A 21270-nucleotide genomic window follows, 5' to 3' on the forward strand; every position below is an offset into this window, starting at 1 on the left:
TAGATATTATGTTATTTTAGATCTGGAATATACATTTGATTATTTTATAAGTTGTAATTTTTCTATCAGCATTCTTTTCTTTATCGGTTTTGTCATTTTTTAAATTCTCAATCATAGCAATTACAATTATTAAGTACATATCTAATATCTTCAATGAATGAATTAATTATTGGGAGTTTTTCCCATTTATTTATCTATTTATTATTTATTTATTTATTATGGTTTTAATTTAATATAAGATATTGTTTTTATCATGCTGTAAGTTTTTATTTAGATGTTGGCCATTCTGAATGCTATTATATTCTTCCAAAAAAGATTAACTTTTTTATTAGCTAGCAAATAGAATACTGATAGTTTATCTTACCGAAGGTTAGTTTTAGGATTTGTTAGAGCTGGTCTTGAGTTTTGCTGTCCTAGGATGCATAGTTAGCTCTCTTAGGGCATGCTCTTACTTCTCGGATGTAGGCTTCTTTTGGGTTCTTGCCTAAAAATCCTGGATTTTTCCTCCATCTTCCTGTGACTTGAATCTGACTCCCTCTCTCTTGTGTCAAGAAGCTGCCTTCATTCTCAATCGACTTTTTAGCCTCCCACCTACAGTGATTTGTTAGAGCCTGTTCATGTGACCGTTTAGCTTAAGATCTGGATAGTGACATAATTGGACACTGTACTCAGATTATTGGGGCCCTACTTTGTGTTTTTATCCCCTTTCCAGGAAGTTTAGGACCCCACCAGTTTGGTTACCCCAAACTTGAATTTCTAGACTCTCCAGTTTTGTAAGACTGCATCTCTACCTGAGCACTAATTTGCTGCATTGAATGCTGTAAAAAATGGCTTTGTGCAAAAAGTTAAGGTGACTGCAGAACTCATCATATATGCTTCCTTATTTTTACTGATTCTAACTCTTCATGTCTTAGCTATGTTGAGTGTGTTGTCAGGATCTTTAAAGAATTGTATTTTTAAATATGTATTTTACGCTCCCTATTGTTTATAGTTTATATGGATAGCTTAGTTCTACCTAATCTATTATGGCTAGAACTAGAATTCTACTATCCATAAATATTTTTATCTTTTTATTTCTTGTATATATGTGATCATTTCTTATTTCCCTCTTTTAATAGTAGATATTGTGGATATTGAACATTTTATACCGTCTCTTTAAAAACCTTCATTGAAATTGCTATTGTCTTGTGAAAGAAACTGCACTCAGTCCTATTTATGCAATTATTGTTTTGCCTTTTATTTAATTAATTTATAGATTTATATTTATTAATGACTTAATTCAGTTTTATATAGTTATGATTTTTTATCCTTTTTCTAAATTACTTTTTCTGAATATGTACATTTTTATTTCAGAAAAATCAGAAGTACAAATATGTTTTGATTTCTATAAAATTTTATTTGCTTTTCATAGGTTTAATATTAAATGTGCTAATTGTCACACTTTAAAATATAATTCATAATTGCAGTTTTGTATTTTTGTCCAAAGAATTATTTAAAATTTAAGAAAATGATTATTTATGCTTAGATTGTTTTTTCTCCATTTTTGTTGTTAATTTCTTTATATTGTCCACTGTGGTTAAAGAATAGAGCCTATACCAGTATATTATTCAGATTTTTAATACTTGATTAATCCCAGACAGTGTTCAATGGATAATGAATTGTGATTCAAGTCTTCCATAATGTCATTTATTTTATTTTATCTTCTGAATCTGTCAAATTATTGATGAAACACATTAAGTTGATTATTATGAACATCTTGTATATTTAGTAATTTTTTACTAAAATATTTCTTTGCCTATGAACTCATATATTCATGATGAATTTTAACATTTTAAAATTAAGAACATTCAATCTGACACTGCAATTTTTTTTTTTCCAAATCGCATGTTTAAAATTTCCTTGAGTGTTCTTTGTAGCTACTATATGAATTTTCCTGGACTACTTGGTTCAAGTTGTATTTGGTAGACCTTCTTTAAGCTGGAATTATGTTCTATTATTATTTAGTTATATGTTCTATTATTATTTAGTTATGGATCTTTTGTGTACATTTTTTAAGATTTTCAGAGAGAGGGAATGTAAACCATGGATTTTTTGTAAAAATCACTTCTGTAGTTGAGGTTGTATTTTTATTGACATTCCCCATTGTCCTTGTCACATGGCAGGCAGTCAAGATATATTTCAATTGATTAACTTTACTAACATTGTTATCTTGTGATATTGCTTTCTAAAATGTCTTCACATGTTTTATAGGTTATCAATTATTTTTCTGGAATAGTTTTGAAGTTACTAAAACAAGCAAGAAATCAAATGCAAACAGCAATCACTAGTATTTATTATGTGCCTCATATGTGGTAGGCACTGTACTAAACATTTGACTTAATAATTCTTATTTAATTATTATGTCTTAAGAAAATGTTACTATTGCATTAATTTCTATTTTATTAACACAAAAACAAAATCAGAGGCTAAATACTTACCTAATTTTCACAAGTTTCAAGTAGTGAATTCAAATTCAAGTTTGTCTCATTTCAGAGCTCACACTCTGTCATTGTTATACAGATAGTTACAGAGATTTAGTGTTTTTAGCCATGCAGGCAACATTGTATATATTTTGAAAATATATTTTCAAAATGAATGTGAACTAGAGAGTAGTGTATTATGAGTAGTAATGTATTAAAATTAGCAGTTAAAAATATTCCTACTTGACATCATTCATTCATTTACTTATTCGTCTAATAATCATATCTGTTGTCTCTTGTTCTGAAAGGCAGTACTCTGGATGCTGAACATAATAGAGAAAGAAATCATACTTAGAATTTGCTTTTAGAAGCTTAGAGTTTGCTAGAGGAACTACAATGCAACATAATACAACTCTAATATTTATGGAAGAGGGGGTTACTATTTTAACTTTGATTACCCAATACCTTTTCTAATGAACTATTAAATTTCTACTCAAATTTTACTAGATAGCAGTTTCCAAGATTGACTAGTAATCTCTCAATATCAATTTAGCAGTTTCCCATCATAATTTGTATTTTTGCTACCATTGTGTCTATTTTACTGAACTACTTAATAATGTCCTCTACTTCCTAATTTCTCACATATATGTCAGCATTAAAATCTTGAAAAAACTTTATTTCTTTCTGAAAAATATCTTATTTAAAATGTGTCTTTTAAAATAATTAGACTGCTTTTTAAATAATGAGTTGCTATCGGATCTTTTAGTTTCCTATAGGCAAAGCAGGCAAACGTATTTACATTCATTGATTTTAATCTATTTGTAAAAGTGGAGGATTCATATTGCTGAGATATGCCATCTATGCCAGGAGGAAATGATCTTGTGGGCAAATCATGAAAAGCATTAAAGATTCTATTCTATTTTTTTCTTCTAGCTTATGATGACACCATCTCTCTTTATGTGAGTGTATTCTCCTTTAAATGGCAGTATTAATAATGTTACCCTCTCTTATTTCAGAGAAATTTCAGGAAACCTCTTGTGTTGACGTTGAGGTAAAAAAATAACTAATTAGGTCAAGATACAAGACATACATATTAAATACAAATTAATATGCCTCCAAGTTTATAATCCCAAAATATGAATACCGGATGCTAAGAATCATATTTTTCATAGCCAAATTCAGTGCCAGGAGAAAGAAACATGATAAAATAACATATGAGGGATGAATGCCAATTACCACTCCAAGGACCAAACACAAATTTTCAGAAAGAATATAACATACAATCAGGAAACTAGAACAAAATTGTGTTATCATTGTAGAGAAACAATTTAAATCTTGCTACATTTATACATGTTGATGGAAAAATATGTAGCTGAATGACTGTCAGTACAGATGGATCTGTCTCTAAATGGATAAATTTTGGAAGGATTTTAATGATCCACTCTGCATTCCTTTTAATGAGCTACATCAACATGTTTACCTCAACTATGTAATGAATTCAAAGAATCTTGAACTCGAATCCTTATTTTGGTGTCTTGTGCTTATGTATAAAATTACATAATTTATATACCTATGTATGAGTGTATTGAAATAAGTGAAAACGTGGTAAATATTATACAAATAAGTTACTAACTTTATATCCATGTTACTACTCATGACACTTGAGGAAATTATAATTCTGAGACCATTGCAGTTTAAAGGGTTATGTAAGTTACTGACTTTGGGCTTTCTTAATGCATACTAGATATTTATACTACTTTGAGATTTAAAATCCACAATTGTATATGAATAATCATTTAAAATTTCAGATCATGTTATGATTAACTACATAAACTATATAAAGATTTGGGGAATATTAATCAAGAATGTCTAGGTCAATTTATATAAAAATTACAAACAGTTTTATATTAGTCTGGATTTATGATCCAGAATTATGCCTGTACTGCTAAATAACTATAGTTAATAATTTCTTACTTTTGTCATTGTACTTAGACACAAGTCTAACAGAAATAACATATGAGGGATGTTAAACATAAACACAGTGTATTAATGAAAACCACAATATTTTATAAAAAGAAATTTTAGGATCACAAAACTCATATGACATTTTCTGTGTCTCAGGGGCATGATTTAGAGTGGTTTTCAAAGTCAATAGAATCATACAGCTTTATCAAGTATTTTAATTCTTCATCAATAGGTGAATCAGTAGAGGATTTCAACAATGCCAAATCACTTACTATAGATAGCAGCTATTGCTGTACTACAGGTGGTAGCTAAAAAATCAAAATTGAGGTCTAAGTAATGAGTTTAAAGCAATTTCCTGTCAGAGAATGAGTAAAAACAAAGCTTCCTTTCAGAACCTGTGGGCATGGAAGCACCTCTGTTTGACTCATGTCTGTAACATAGTTGTATCCTATCAAATGTGTCTTCAAGGTGTATGAAACAAATGATTTTTATCCTATCTCAACATCATGGAAATTAGCAGGTCATATTCAACCTTCTCTCAGCTTATACTCTTTTACAGTGGCCGAGGACTGAAAATATTTTTCAAATTACAATTCCAACAAAGAGAGGTGAGAAAACAAAAGGACTAGTCAAAGCATTCAAAATTTTTATTTGAGGTTTCTGGAAAAGGGGTGATGACCGTAGTAAAAACATATTCTCTGCAATTCTAATTCAACTGTCACTAAGAATAATAGAAAATATGATATATATCAATTTAAAAGGCTTTTAGATCAGACCCCAAACCTCGAGTTATAACCAGCATCTGATTAGCCTTAAATATACAGCTCTGATTTATTTACATTCCCTATGGTGCAGAGGTAAACTTAAATTTTTTTTCTCATCCATCGTATGTCTTCATTGTCTAAAACATGAGTTTTATCAGTGACTTCATATGAACTGAGCAGACCTATCAATTAAGAAATTATGCAATCAGTTAAATTTATGATCCAATTTAATTTGCCAAATATATTCATTGATCTTACCTGACTATGAATCAATTTGTTGCCAAATGTGTATGTAAGTGTTTCAGTTGCACTACAAGTTAAAAATTCATTTTTTCAAAGAGATTTGGTTTTCAACAAATCAGCCTAGTTGCCTTGAAGAGACTCTTCCTCAGAAAATGATAAGTTAATATAAATTTTGGAAATTGGCATGAAGATCTTCTTTGAAATAAGGGCAAATTTCTTCAGTTGCCAATTGTGCTGAGGATTTGGAGAATTAGAATTGCAATGAGGAGTGTTTTTTTAATAACAAATTTAATTATAATATGTGGTATAAGTACCACAGACAGCCAATGGCATCTAACCACTTTCCATACCTGTCAAAATAAAAAAGACATATTCAATTATTAGGTCTGCTTCTTTGTGAAAATATTAACACCTTAATAAGTAACCAGCCTCATAAGTTGAGGCTTTTGTTAAATTTTGAAATGAATTTCATAGTGATAAATGTAAGTTCTACAGAGATCCCCAGTTTACAGAGATTCAGTTTTAATATATATATTGCATTTTTATCTACTTTGAAAGTTTTTGATTTTATACAGGATTAATTGGCTCTTTTGTTGACCACTATAAACATATTTTGTTTCTTCCCTGAAATCTGAATAAAAAATTAAATTTCCAGTTTATCTCACTATTACTTTCTGCCTTGTATTACTTTTTTATAATTCCACACATGCACATCTTCCTTCACACCATCTATTCCTGATGAACAGGATTCATACCATTAAAAATTATATCAGTTTCCTCCTCATGTTATAACAAATTACCACAAACTTGGTGGCTTAAAATACAAATTTATTCTCTTACAGTTCTGGAGGCAAAAATGTCTCACTGGGATAAAATCAAGATGTTACCAGAGCTGCATTCCTTTAGAGACTATAGGTAAGGATCCATTTTTTGCCTTTTCTAGCTTCTAGAGTCTGCACACATTCCTTTGCTCATGGCCCCATTTCAGCTGTTGTATCACTCTGACATTTGCTCCACTGTGACATCACCTTTTCTGAATCTGATTATCTTGCTTTCCTCTTAAAAGTAAGGGCCTTTGAAATTACATTGGGCTCACCCAGATTATCCAGGGAATCATTTTCATCTCAACATCCTTAAATTAATCACATTAGTAAAATCCTTGTTGTTGTATAATGTAACATGTTCACAGGTTCCAGGAATTAGAGTGTGTACATGTTTGGGGGGGGCACATTATTTTACCTAATATAGAGAGCTATGCACATTGAAAACGTTCCACATTTTCTAAGAGAATTGAATCACCAGTTTTCAATTTCATGTATTTATATTTCTTCTTTTATAAAGTGGGTTTACAATGTGAGTTTTGAATTTTTAGTACTTCTTGGCTCACTTTATCATTTGTTTATATTTTAATTTTTATTTATTTATTTATTTGTTTGTTTGTTTCATGCTAATGGTGGTTGTTGATCTTCTGTAGATCCTGGTATTTATTTGTTTGGGAGAGGAAACAACAAAGTTAGTCAAACGTTTTAATACAAGAATTAAATTACCCATAAACATTTTAGAAATTAATAACATTTTACTTCATTTGCACAATTAGTCTTTGGAAAACTGGGGTGAGATATGAGAATTTATACACAGTTAACTTTTTTTCTTAAGAAATTACTCTGAGTTGTATTACTTATTATGATAATCTTCTCTTTTACTTTGAAAGATATGACTACTTATTAAATAGTTATTTTTCCCATACACTGAAAGTCATAAAGTTTTGTGAAAGGTTTTATTGTCCATGGTGCCATTTGTGTGGGAGTCTTGCAAAGGTTAGTAGTAATGAACCAAAGAAAGATATTTAACCCCCCTGTGTTTACTTTGTTGTTCATATAGCAAAGTAAATAAGTCTTCATCAGTTTTCTCAAGAGATGAGATTTTTGTTTTTTTATGGGCTTCTTTACATTTAATACATAGTTTTAGCAATGAGCATTACAAATGATCATGAGAAAAATAAATTACTTTCTTCTTCAGGAAAATAATATTCTTTTTATTTTTTTATTTATTCTTTTTATTTTATTTTATCTTATCTCTGCATATTGTAATAATTTTTACTGACCTATGTGCCAGACACTTAATGCTTTACTACATATACATTTTAAAAATATACATATACATGTACATATACATATACATATATGTATGTGTGTGCATGTGTATGTATATATATGTGTATATATATATATATAGTTTTCAGAGCAATCAGAGAAATGCTTTTAGTACTCTCATTTCACAATTGTGGTGAATGGGAAACACAAATTTCAAACAACTTTCCCAAAGTTGTATTAATGGCTACTAAATGTGAAGTCGTGATTTGAACCCAGGCAAATCTATCTTTCAAGTCCATATTTGTACTCACTATGTGATTCTGCCTTTAGAAGTCATGTATGGGACTAAGTGCTTTACCTCTATTTTGTCATTTGGGTGTCACAATAATAAACATTATAAGATTTTCCCAATTCCCAAAGCCTGAAATCATTGTACTGCAAAATAAAAGAGGGAAAAAGGAAGCCTATGATATACTTCAGAGATATTCCAAGCAGCTTAATACCACAGGTTTTGGCACATTTATTCAAGTTTGCAATTATTCCACACTAGTCATGGACAAAGTTCTGAGCTAAGTGCTCTGAGTGAGACTGCTGATGCTTCAAAGGAGCTTGCATTCTAGTTGGTGTGGTATAACTTGTAGATAACCTCTATAATATCGTACAAAATGATTTTGTTAACAGTGTTTTCAACCCTTCCTTCTCCACAAATACAGTTTCATTCTTACCAGTTCTGATGACAAATTCTGATCTGAGGCACGAGGGCTCAAAGAAATCTATTTCAAATCTGCGAGACTCATCAGATAGTAGCCTTTGTAATCTAAGTAGACTTTACCTCATTTCTATTTAGGAAATTTAATATCTACCTTATTTTTACCTTTGTACCTGAGTCCTTTAATTGATCTGCTCGGCATGTAAATTCCTAGGAGCCAGTTTCAATTTATCCAACATGCCAACCCAGGGATACTAATTCTAATATGTAATTACAGCCTGGTGACCAGGTCCTGACTATTTGCTGACAGAGTTTGATGATGCCAACTTCCTGCTTACTGTCTTTCCTTTCTGACTAACATTCACTCTCTATTATTGACATTCTCTGACTAGCTCAGTCGAATTCAGTTCAGCAAAAACATATTGAGCGTAAGGTGACTTAACATTCCATCTCTGGAGTCAAGTCTTGGCTCCATCATTTCTAGCTCTATGGCTCTGAGGCAATTACTCACCTTTCTAGTTCTAGTTTGCTCATCTCAAAATAATAATAATAACAAAAATAATAACAACAATAAAAATACTTTGGCTTTTCTGTGTGTCAGGAACATAAGAAAAAAATTAGTAAATCAGCTCCTTAAATGAAAAAAAGAAAAATCAAGAATAGTCTCTAAATCCATGAGATTATACAGAAATGAAAGGGCTACAAATTCGTGAGTATAACCTTTCTGTTTCTCTGTGTGGGATTTTGTGTTGGAGGTGTCATGTCTGGCATGATAAGGGATGTGTAAGATTGAAACCAGACGAGAGTACAGAGAAGAATTGAGGGAATACTGGAATTCAAGAGGCATAGATATGGAGACAAACCATGGACAAGTATGGCTTGATCAAGGTACTTGTCAAAAAGAAGCTGGGAACAGAAGCCAAGTTGAGTTACCTAGGCAAGCAGGTGAGATTACTGGAAACGGCACCTGGGGAACCAGTCACAAGAGCCTTTTAATTATGAAGACTGACATCTCTTGCCTCAAGCTACTTTTAATGAGCCTGGAGTCTGGGGTGTCTGTGACTCCTTTGGCAGCAGTACTGTCAGGTGCCGCCCAGCACTAAACAGGAGAAGCAACATCTCTAAAATCTTGGGTCCATTAGTGTCAGAAAGTCATACAATCACAGAAAATATTTCATTTCCTTTTCACACCAGAGCATCGATTTCTACTTTGTTGGGGCATATTTCATTCTAAAAGTTCCAAATGTTTCAAAGATTCTAATGTGTAGCATTGATAAAAAAGAAAAAGAAAATATCCATTCACTGCCCCTGTGTTAAGATTTTGATAATCTCACTAAATCAAGTTTAATCTCCATATAAATCTACAGAGAGATGAAAGATAAGTTTATATATTTTTTGGTAAAATTAAGAAATAAATTGCTGAAACAAACTGAGGTCATGATTTTATAGACATCTTGCAATAGCTTTGGTTGCACTTTATGGAAACAGAGTCAAAATCTTAGTTAACCCAAAGAAGATAAAACGTTCTGGTCTTGAAATGAAGAAGGTATCAATTTTAGACTGAGGAAATAAGGCTCTCTCTTCTTTTTTTTTAAGAAGGAAAATGTAGGAAATGTGAAAGTGTAGGAATGTGTTTGTGTGAGGCGGGGGAGGGTGACGGAAGGCAGATAGGCTGAGGCCAGTGAGGATATAAGGGAGAGTTCTAGAGTCCTTAAGTGTAATCAGTAGTAAACTCCAAATGAACCAACTTTTATGTACCGCTTTCACTATGCTTGAAGGCTACTGTTGGTTATACAATTCAGTGAGCTTCCTCCAAGGCCATAGCTTCATCAAAAAATTAAGGAAAATTTCAATGCAGTGGCTGGATTGCTGTACATATTAGAAGTGATTAGCTGCATTCATGAATCTATAATCACACCTGCAAATGAGGTAGGAATCTATAGAAATAGGAAGCATTTCCAAAGCCATGAATATGCATGTGTGTTGCCAGAAATATCACAATAAAAATAGTTTATAAGTATACAGGATCCAGCAATACTGCTTTTATTTTCCAGATGTCAGAACTCAGCCGTTAACTAAAACAGATAATACACATGAAGTTCAATATTTAGAACTTCGTGTTCATGATGCCCTTATTCAGAAAAGCCAGTTTTATGTGTATCACAGTAATATAACTGATTCTGAGAAGTGGTTTCAGGAAACCAGGAAGGTTCAGTGCCTATCTCCCCACACAAAAGAATATTTATATGTTGGCTGATGTCTGGACTGCCTTCATTAAAACTTTACTTTTAGTTTACTAAAGCTTTGTTCAGAAATATAATTGAAAAAAATTAGAGAACTGTATACCTCCAAATTTAAAACAAACAAAATCACCATCAGTCTTTTAGCTGTAAAAATCTTGAATCCCAGATTATTTCTTATGGGGTTTTTCAACAGAGAATATTAGAGAAACCATGAGATCTTTGAGGTGTTGAGGACTTGAGTTAAATATATGTTGGTAATATTGTGATTTAATCCAGTTAAATATATTATGGATGCCTGAAGACCAAAAGAAAATAAATAAATAAATACTTTCTGATTCTCTAATCTTCCATTCATAAGATTATTTTTGCAACTTCATTATTTCATGAATAATGGTAACTGAGAATTATGGGTGTGTGAAAATGAGGCTTACTGAGAAAGAAATAGGAACACACTTTAAGCTTCAGGGATGTTGGGAGTTAATTTTCTTCTAATTACATTGTTTCTTTCTTTTTGTATATTTATAGCTTAAATTACCAGCTTTTTTGTAAATCATACATCGATGTCATAGATACTCATTTGTGTTAGAAACCTCTGAACGAAAAGCAATGGCACAGTCTTAGATATATGCAGATTTTTGGAACAGTGATTAACCTAATAAATATGTGCCAAAGGGGAGAATCCTTTGGAAATAACCATTTCATTAAATCCATACTTTATATTCTAATAGATCACTTTGCTATCTAAAGAAGACACACTAATTAAAACGACAAGAACTACTTTTTACCTTTAACAAGTTAAGTGTCTTTTTTGACAAATAGATTTTCTATGGGCAAACATTCACAGTAGTTTACCTAAATTAATTAGGAGAGAAATTGAGTAATAATAAAATGTAATCCTAACATTGCAACTCTTGAGATATTAGTTCAGTCTTAGAATCATGGTATCATAGAATATGAGCATGAGAAGCTACTTTAATATATTTTTTTAAAGATCTGCTGTAGGCCAGTTGCAGCATTAGGTGCTAACTGTTCAATGATAAAGACGAGTCTATGCCCTTTTAGATTCCAGAATTCAGAAAGAGAAATAAAATAATATCACACAGTACACAGTATAACGTGATGCCTAATATTATATGAAAATGTAAAGTACTGTAGTGACATGTACTGGGGACACTTAAGCCAGTCTTATCAGTAGGGACAATTTTCTAGAGAAAATTACTTTAAGCTAAGACCTGTGGAATAAACAGAAAATATCAACAAAAGGAAAACTAGGATAGAATTTTCAAAGCAAAAAATAAATAATTAAATAAAAATCATAGCAGGCCTGAATATGTGAGATATCACAGGGAAATTTAAATGAATTCTCTGGTGAGAAGATCAGAATCAGAGTAGAGTCCGAAAGAAAAAGAATGGACCATATAATGTAGATCTTTCTAAGCCATGTCAATGATTTGGACCTCATCTTTAGATCAACAGAGAGCACTGTAGGATTTTAATCCAAAACAAATTATGTTGCCTTAGCTACTTTCTAGCCAAAGGAATGGCTTCTGTCTATAATTCAAAGTTTAGAAGTGAATACTCAGTATTAAATAGAATTTTCTTTCATTATATCTTTCTATCTTCCCCTTTCTTCCTCATTGTCTCTTTCTATCTTTTGGTCTTCCTTTATAATTTGGTTTTCTCTCTCCCAGAATTGTTGACTGTATCTTAATGGATAAGTTAAAACAATAGGTATGTATAATCAGTCATTCATCTATGTTACTGAAATGACAAGTGCATATCTCTCAATGCCTACAAATGAACTAACCAAATTCAGTAATGAATAAAAAGTGATTAAAATATTTAATTTTTCTAACATAATTTTACATATAAAAATTTGACTTAATATAAATAATGGCACAAAATGAAACTCATAGTGGCAGAAGCTATTACAGCTAATTTTGGATAGGGATAGAGTTATTGATAAATCAAAACTTAATTATGATCTACATAGAGAATAATGAATCCTAGTGAAATGTATTTTAGTAAAATAAAAAGAAAAAATGGAAATTGTTTAAGTACTTAATAGGAAATTGATCAAGCAATTAAATTGGCTCAATGAGTTGTTCACTACTAAAATACTTGATACAATTTATCACTCTATAAAATTTCAATTAAAATGTTTGCATTTTCTGCTTCTGGAAAAGGTGGAACTCAATTTATCTTCCTGCCTGAAATAAAAATAGACAAAATATATAAAACAATGTTTTTTTAAGAAACTGGACATCAAATAATGAATGACAGTGATCACTGAGAGGTGGAAAGCAAATTAGATAAACAGAGTGATTACTACTATGAGACAGTTTCCAGGATATGAAAAGAACTCATACAGAGTCTAGCAGACTCCTTCTGTCAAGGTGTTGGAGCTGAGAGTCTGGGAAGATCAAGTCAACTAGAATTTGAAGGGCAGAGTTCAGAAGAGAAACATCTACTTAGAAAGAGAACTGAGAAGATATGAAGATCCCTCTCAAGTAGTCCACTGACTGTTGATGTATACACACATGTAAAGAAACTACCAGTGTTCAGCAAAGGGACCACACAAAAGGGTTACAGCAAAGGAACCACACAAAAAGGTTAGTACCAGTGCCTGGTACTAACACAGAGTTGATAATATTGCCTGTTCTAACAGACAGAAAGGAAAATTTCATGACTCTTAAGACATAGTGGAGAGTATATAAATAGGTCCTGCCTTTGTAGTAGAGATAATTAGGTCTAGATTGAGCAATAGTTTAATTTCTAACAAGTCCTAAAGCAAGCCCCAGAAGAATAAAACTGTTTAAAAGGATTTTAATCATGTTTCAAAAGAAATTTGAAGAATACTGATAAAAAAAACATTTATTACAACTTAAAATGTATGTCATACAATGAAATATTACCTAACATTCAAAGAGGCAGGAAAATACTACCCATAGAGAAAGTCAATCAATTTACACTGCTCCAGAACTAATACTGATGTTAAAATTAGTAAACAAGGACATTAAACAGTTATAACTACATTGTGTATGTACAGAAAGTTAAGTAGATATGCAAAAATATTTAAAAAACAAAAATCAATTTTTTTACAGATTAAAATTAAAAATCAACAAAAGAAATATCTCTGAAAAACCTCCAAATATTTGGAAACTAAATATCATACTTCTAAATAACCAAAGGTCAAAGAAAAAATTAAAAAGAAAACAAGAAAATGTTTTGAATGTAATGAAAATAAAAACATTACATATAAAATGTGTGATACAGCTAAGGCATCACATAAAGGAAATTTTATATCATTAAATACCTATTTTAGGGGAAAATTTCTCAAATTAATGACATTAGTTTCATACACACACAAAACCCTGTAAAACTAGAAAATATAAAGCAAACCTAAAGTGGAAGGAAGCAATAATAATGATCAAATTAAAGTTAAAAAAGAAAAAAAAAACAAACAAATATGACACCAAAAGTTTGTTTGTTGAAAAGATCAATGAAGTTGATAAACCTCTAGCTAAACCAGGTTGGGCGGGTTGTGGGGGGAAGAAATGAGAGAGGTAACATGATCCTGTAGATATTATATGGATTCAGGGTAATTATTATGAACAACTTTATTCCTATAAATTTGTCAGCATAGACAAATTAACAAACTTCATGAAAGACAAAAATCACCAAAGTTTACTCAAGGATAGAAAATACAGAACCAGAACTGCAACACGAAAAAAAATTCAAAAAAGTGAGGATAGTTTAAGGGGCCTCTGGGACAATATCAAGCATACCAATATTCACATCATAGGGATACCAGAAGGAGGAGAGAGAGAGAACAAGGAATTGAAAATCTATTTGAAAAAATAATGACAGAAAAGTTCTCTATCCTGATGAAGGAAATAGACATACAAGCCCAGGAAGTGCAGACAGTCCCAAATGAAATGAACTCAATGAGACCCACACCAAGACACATTATAATTAAAATGCCAAATATTAAAGACAAAGAGAGAATCTTAAAAGCAGCAAGAGAAAAGCAGTTAGTTACCTACAAGGTTGCTCCCATAAGACTTAACAAGGTTTATGTTAAGTTGATTTCTCAACATAAACTTTGCAGGCCAGAAGGGATTAGCAAGAAATATTCAAAGTGATGAAAAGCATGGATCTATGACCAAGATTATTCTACCCAGGAAAGCTATCATTTAGTATCAAAGGATGTATAAAGAGCTTTCTAGACAAGAAAATATAAAGGAATTCATCATCACCAAGCCAGAATTACAAGAAATGTTAGAGGTACTTCTTTAAGAAGAAGGAAAGAGAAAAAAAAAGATAAAAATATGAATAATAAGATGGCAATAATTACTTATCTAGCAAATAATTGTTGCTAGATATGTAATTATTGGATTAAATGGATTAAATTCTCTAATCAAAAGATAGGACGGATGAATGGATATGAGAACAAGACTCTTACATATCTTGCCTATAAGAGACTCATTTCAGATTGAAAGACACACACAGACTAAAAGTAAAGGGATGAAAAAAGATGTTTCATGAAAATGGAAACAAAAAAAAGCTGGGGTAGCAATACTTGCACAAGACAGAATAGACTTGAAAATAAAGGCTATAACAAGAGACAAAGAAACACCCATTTATGCTACTTCTGGGTATTTATTTGAAGAAACCCAAAACACTTTGTAGGGACATGTGAATCCCTATGTTCATTGCAGCATTATTTACAATAGTCAAGATATGGAGGCAACCTAGGTGTCCATCAATAGATGAATGGTTATAGATAAAAAAGTTGGTACCTATATGCAATGGAATATTACGCAGCTATGAAAAGGAATGAAATCTTGCCATCTGCAATAACATGGATAGACCTAGAGGGTATTGTGCTGAGTTGCATAAGTTAGACAAAGACAAATGTCATATGTAGAATTAGAGAACAGGGTAAACAACATAAACAAACTCAAAGATACAGAAAGCATTTTGATGGTTGTCTGATTGGAGGTGGGAGGATGGGAGAAGGATTGAGGGGATTAAGAGGTAAAAATTGGTAGTTACAAAATATTCGTGGGGATATAGAGTATAGCATGGGGAATACAGTCAGTAGTATTGTAATAACTATGTATCATGTCAGAATTTATCGGGGCGATTACTTCATAAGTTATATAAAAGTCTAATCACTGTGGTACACCTGAAATTAATATAATATTGTATGTCAACTATAACTGAAAAAATAAAAATGTAAAATTTTAAAAATAAAATAAAAAATAAAAAGTAAATTATAGATCTCAAAAAAGGTCAATTTACAAAAATTAGTTATGTTTTTGTACACAAGAAATGAACAATCTAAAAGTGAAATTAGAAAATTAGTTGGATTCATAATAGCATCAAAACTAGTAAAATACTTAGAAATAAATTTAAAGAAGTATAAAACTTATACTTTCAAAAATACAAAACGCTGTTAAAATAAATTTTAAAATTGATATGGAAATGCAAGATCTTCAGTTAGGCAAAAATACCTTAATAAAATAATAGCACATTGGGAGAACTAAAAGTACATGATTTCAAGACTTATTTTAAATGAATGAACATATTCAGTGTTGGAGTGGATGTGGAAGAATTGGAACTATCATGCAATCCTTCTAAGAATAGAAATGATACTACCACTTTAGAAAAAAAAATTGAGCAGATACTTGTAGGTTAAATATATCTCTACCATATGATCCAACCATTTTACTCCTAACTATTTACCCAAGAGAAATGAAATCATATGTTCATACCAAGGCTTTGACATTAATATTCACAGCAACTTTATTTGTAATAGATCAAATCAGTAGCAATTCAAATAAGAACAAGCAAATGGACAAACCATAGTAGATTTATACATACTCAGCAATAAAAAGGAATGGACTACTGATATATGTAACAGCATATATATGTCCCAAAATATTTATTCTCTGTGAAATTAGTACAGTCATAAGAGTATAGAGTATGATACCATCTATGTAAGATTTGAGAAGATTCAAACTAATTGAGAATGACATAAAGAAAATCAGTAGAGGCCATGCCAAGGTGGGAGTAGAGCAAGAGCAGAAATATACTGGAGGTTAAGATTAGAGAGAAGCATGAAGAGTTTCAGGGCGATGGATATGTTCAAAAGTTTATTGTTGGGATGGTTTTACAGACATATACATATGTCAAATTTATTAAATTGTACACATAAAATATGTGCAATTTATTGTATACCAACTATACCTCATACAGTTGGTTAAAGAACATTTGCATTTAAAACTTTCTCACAGGTAAAAGCAATAGAGTCTCAATATGACCATTACCAAAATGACAGGTTTACATATCTGAGTCATTTCTGAAGGAAAGGAGTTAGATGATCTGAGTTACACTTTAGAAAGCTTTTTTTTATTATTTTTATTTTTATTATTTTTATTGTTTTTATTGTGGCAAAATTAGTTATAGATCTCTTCAAAGACTCTTGCACTAAAATTCAGGTAAGAAATGATGATGCATTGACCTAGTGATTTTAGGAGTTTAGAATAGTATCCAGGGATATTTACAAGGGAAAAAATAGATAGGACATGACTAATATGTGGGTAATGGATATAAAAGAATCAAAGAATTCAGATTCTCATTTGGGACACTGAGCAGGGGGTGGTATGCATTAAAGATGTGACTTGTACAGAAAATTTATTTGTTTCATTTCAGTCAAGAAAATGAGGAGAATTTAGTAACATATTTGGAGAATCAATGTGATGTTGTGTGAGAATACAGAACATATATATCAGTAAAAAGACAGGTAAGGGTGGATAACTATAGATACTCACAGTCTGGATTATGAACAAGATAACAGGGATAGGAGGCATGTAGGATTTATTTGTGACAAGATTTCCCCAACAATTATCTCACAAATCTCCAGTAGTACTTGAGTAGGGAGTCAAAGAGTTGGTTGCCTCCTCTCTAGGTGCTTTTACATCATCTAATACACAGCTTACCAAGGGTAGGTACCTACTCTATAATATCACCAGTAAGTAATTATTATGCATCTGCTTTTAAATGTACAGTGACAGGAACCACTCTCTGGGGACAGCAGTTTGTCTTAAACAGCTGCAAAAATTATTGAAAGATCTAATTTTATATTAAATTCTAAATATAGCCATATTTAATTTAATTAGGATATTTCTGCAAGTATATTATATTTCAGTACTATGTGAAACACTATGATTATATTGAGTAAGGAATTAGAAATTGTGCCTATCCTTGACTGACACAGCTCACTGAATTTCTTAATTCTTTGTCCATTAAAGCACAAAATTTAAGGTATATTTATTCTATATGCCATCTCTTCAAGTATTTTAAAACAATGCTCAAACCCATCGTAATTCTACTTAGGCTGACTCTTTCCAGTTTTCCAACTTTTCTTGAGTTCAACCTGATATTTATATTAAACGAATATGCTTCAGTTTATAAATGTGACACCTCCTAAAGTATGTCAAAAAGATATGATTACCAATTCAAATAGAACTTGCAAATAGTAATACAATCTAACCTTATTTCAGATCATGTGGTGAGCTAAATCACTGTTGCGTCACATTCAGCCCTTAAGTGAATATGGAGTGATGGAAAACATGGGCCTTACTATTTAGTGTTCTTACAATTAACAGAACCCACTCAAATTTAAGCTGAAAGAACATTATTTAGAGGTAGATAGATAAGTCACTGAATCATGGGAAGGCTGAGCTTTCTGGGATCATATATATATGCATATATGCATCTGTATATGCATACATACATATACACGCATGTATATGTGCACATACATGTACATGTACATGCATGTATACATGCACATATACATGCATGTATGCATATACATATATATATGATCCCAGAAAGCTCAGCCTTCCCATGATTCAGTGACTTATCTATCTATATATATGTGTGTATATATATATATATATACACATATATACACATATATATACACACATAAATATAGGCCCTTCACAGGGCTCCACTGATTGCAACGATCTTGTCAGCTTACAACTCCTCATTATTTATTTATTTATTTATTTATTTATTTATTTTTTATGCCTACAGCACCTGGTCTTCCTAGGTCGTCTCCCATCCAAGTACTAACTAGGCCCGACCCTGCTTACCTTCTGAGATCAGACAGGATCGGGCTTGTTCAGGGTGGCATGGCCATAGACTTGGAATCACTTTTAGCCACTGCAGCACTAGTCCTCAACAAGGCCACTGCCATTACCACAATCAGGAAGCTTTAACTCAGGAGACTACCACAGAACTGTCACAGCTGCTAGTGACAGAAGTTCACTACTTCTGTTAGTGACAGAAGTACACCACAGTTCAGACACTACTAAATTAGAATCTGATACACCAGCTGCTGCCAATTTGAGAATATGTTTTCACTGCCATAATCAGCATGTAAAACATAGATGATCCTGAGTTGAATGATGACTTTTAGATATAGTAACAAAAGCACAAACCATGAAATAATGAATTGATAAACCAGAGTTTACTAAAATTAATTTTTTTTGATAGGTGAAAGACACACGACAGACTAGGAGAGAATATTTGCAAAAAACATATCTGATAAAGGACTTTTATCCAAAATATACAGAGATCACTAAAAATTCAACAGTAAGAAAACAAACAGGTAATTAATAAATGGTCCAAAGACTAATAGCTCACTAAAGAAGATACGAAGATAGCAAATAATCACATAAAAAGATAATCTACATAAAATGTCATCAGAGAAATGCAAATTAAATCAACAATGAGATGTCACTACACACCTGTTAGAATTGCCAAAATATGAAACACTTAACAATACCAAATACTGGTGAGGATGTGGAACAAGAGGAAATCTCAATTCATAGGTGGTAGAAATGCAAAATGGTACGGCCTCTTTGAAAGACAGTTTGGCGCTTTCTTATAAAGCTAAATATACTCTTACATATCCAGCTAACACTCCTCTTGGTATTTACCAAAAAAGCTAAATACTTATTCCACACAAAACCTGCACATGCATGTTCATAACAGCTTTACTTATGATTGCCAAAACATGGAAGCAACCAAGATGTCCTTCAGAAGGTTAATGGATAAACAATATGTGGTACCTTCTGATAATGAAATATTATTCAGTGCTGAAAAAAAAATGAGCTATCAAGCAATGAAAAGGCATGGTGAAAACAAATGTGTATTACTAAGTGAAAGAGTCCAATCTGCAAAGCTATATACTGTATGGTTCCAACTATATGACATTCTGGAAAAGCAAAACTATGGTAATAGTAAAATGATCACAAGTTGGGGTAGGGATGATGAATAGGTAGAGCTCAGAAGATTTTTATAGCAGCAAAACTACTGTATATAATACTATAGTAATACATATACATATATACATATATACATATATACAAAAACCAACCCACAGACTATACCATACCAATAGTGAACCCTAATGTAAACTATAGACTTTGAATGATAATGATGTGTGAATGTAGGTTCGTCATTTATAAAAAATGTACCACTCTGGTAGGGGATATCAATAATGAGGGAGGCAATGCATGTGTATGGGCAGGAAACCCCTGTACCTTCTGCTTTTTCTTTTTCTATAAACCTAAAACCGCTCTAAAAATTGTCTATTAAAAAGCATAGATCGCTCATTGCATATCTCTTTCCCCATAAAACTCATCTCTAAATCAAAGTCATGAATATTGACATATGATTGTCAAACTCAAGTCACTCAAATGCATCCTGGCTGCTAGGGAGCCCAACAATGTAGGCTGATAGATTTCATTTTGGAATGATGAGATTTATACCTTACAAAACTGTCAGTATGGGAAGCGTGGTCAAAAATATTTGAGGTAAATTATGCTCCTTTCTAATCCTTCTCATAACTATTCCACCTAAGATACATTTTTACAGTTGCAACAGAACACATTTGTGCCTATCTTGGCTACAAGTAAATCCTGTGAATCTTTTTTCTGGCTTTCCCCAGAGGAATCTGTGGTCATTTACTAGTATAGCTTCACACTGGGCAATGAATACTACTCTGAATTTCTAGGATATAAAATATATTGTCTCTAAATTGATATTAATCTCCAGAGAACTGAAAAACACTGCATTTCATTGGTCTGAGGATTTATAGAGTCAAGAGATCAATGGAATTTTTATTCAAGTCAGTCTTACAGACCAATCCTATTGTTATGTTTCCAGTCTCAGCATATAGATCTATAACACCTGGCGGAAAACCATATGAGTTCCCCAGCTAGTGTGAGGACTTTTATGATAGGAAGGGCCTAGTATAAGTCTCTGAAATAACCCGACCACCTATACCTCCTTCTGAAATTGCAATACTGTATCACTGGGGAAAATTATAGAAATAAGTACATAATGACCCAGCAATTCCACTTTTTGGTAATTATCAGAAGAAAACAAAAACACTAGGAAAAACATATGCTTCACCCCCTATGTTCATTGCAGCATTATTTACAATAGCCAAGATATGGAAGCAACCTAGGTTTCCATTGATAGGTGAAAGAATATAGAAGATGAGGTACATATATACAATGAAATATTACTTAGCCATAAAAAAAAGAATAAAATTTTGGCATTTGAGACAACATGGATGAACCTACAGGGTATTATGCTAAGTGAAATATGTCAGACAGAGAAAGACGTACTGTATGATTTCATTTATATTTGATTTGGAATCTGTAAAAAAACATTTGTAACAACATGGATTGATCTTGAGATTAT

The 21270-nt window shown here is 31.7% G+C and overlaps 1 pseudogene; it reads right to left on the bottom strand.

Moving 5' to 3' along the window:
- Window positions 1–18579: 18579 nt before the first annotated feature.
- LOC112485882 lies at window positions 18580–18698 on the bottom strand (annotated as a pseudogene).
- Between the last annotated feature and the right edge of the window lie 2572 nt (window positions 18699–21270).

Source organism: Pteropus alecto, unplaced genomic scaffold (assembly GCF_000325575.1).
Source record: "Pteropus alecto unplaced genomic scaffold, ASM32557v1 scaffold25, whole genome shotgun sequence".
Lineage (NCBI taxonomy): Eukaryota > Metazoa > Chordata > Mammalia > Chiroptera > Pteropodidae > Pteropus > Pteropus alecto.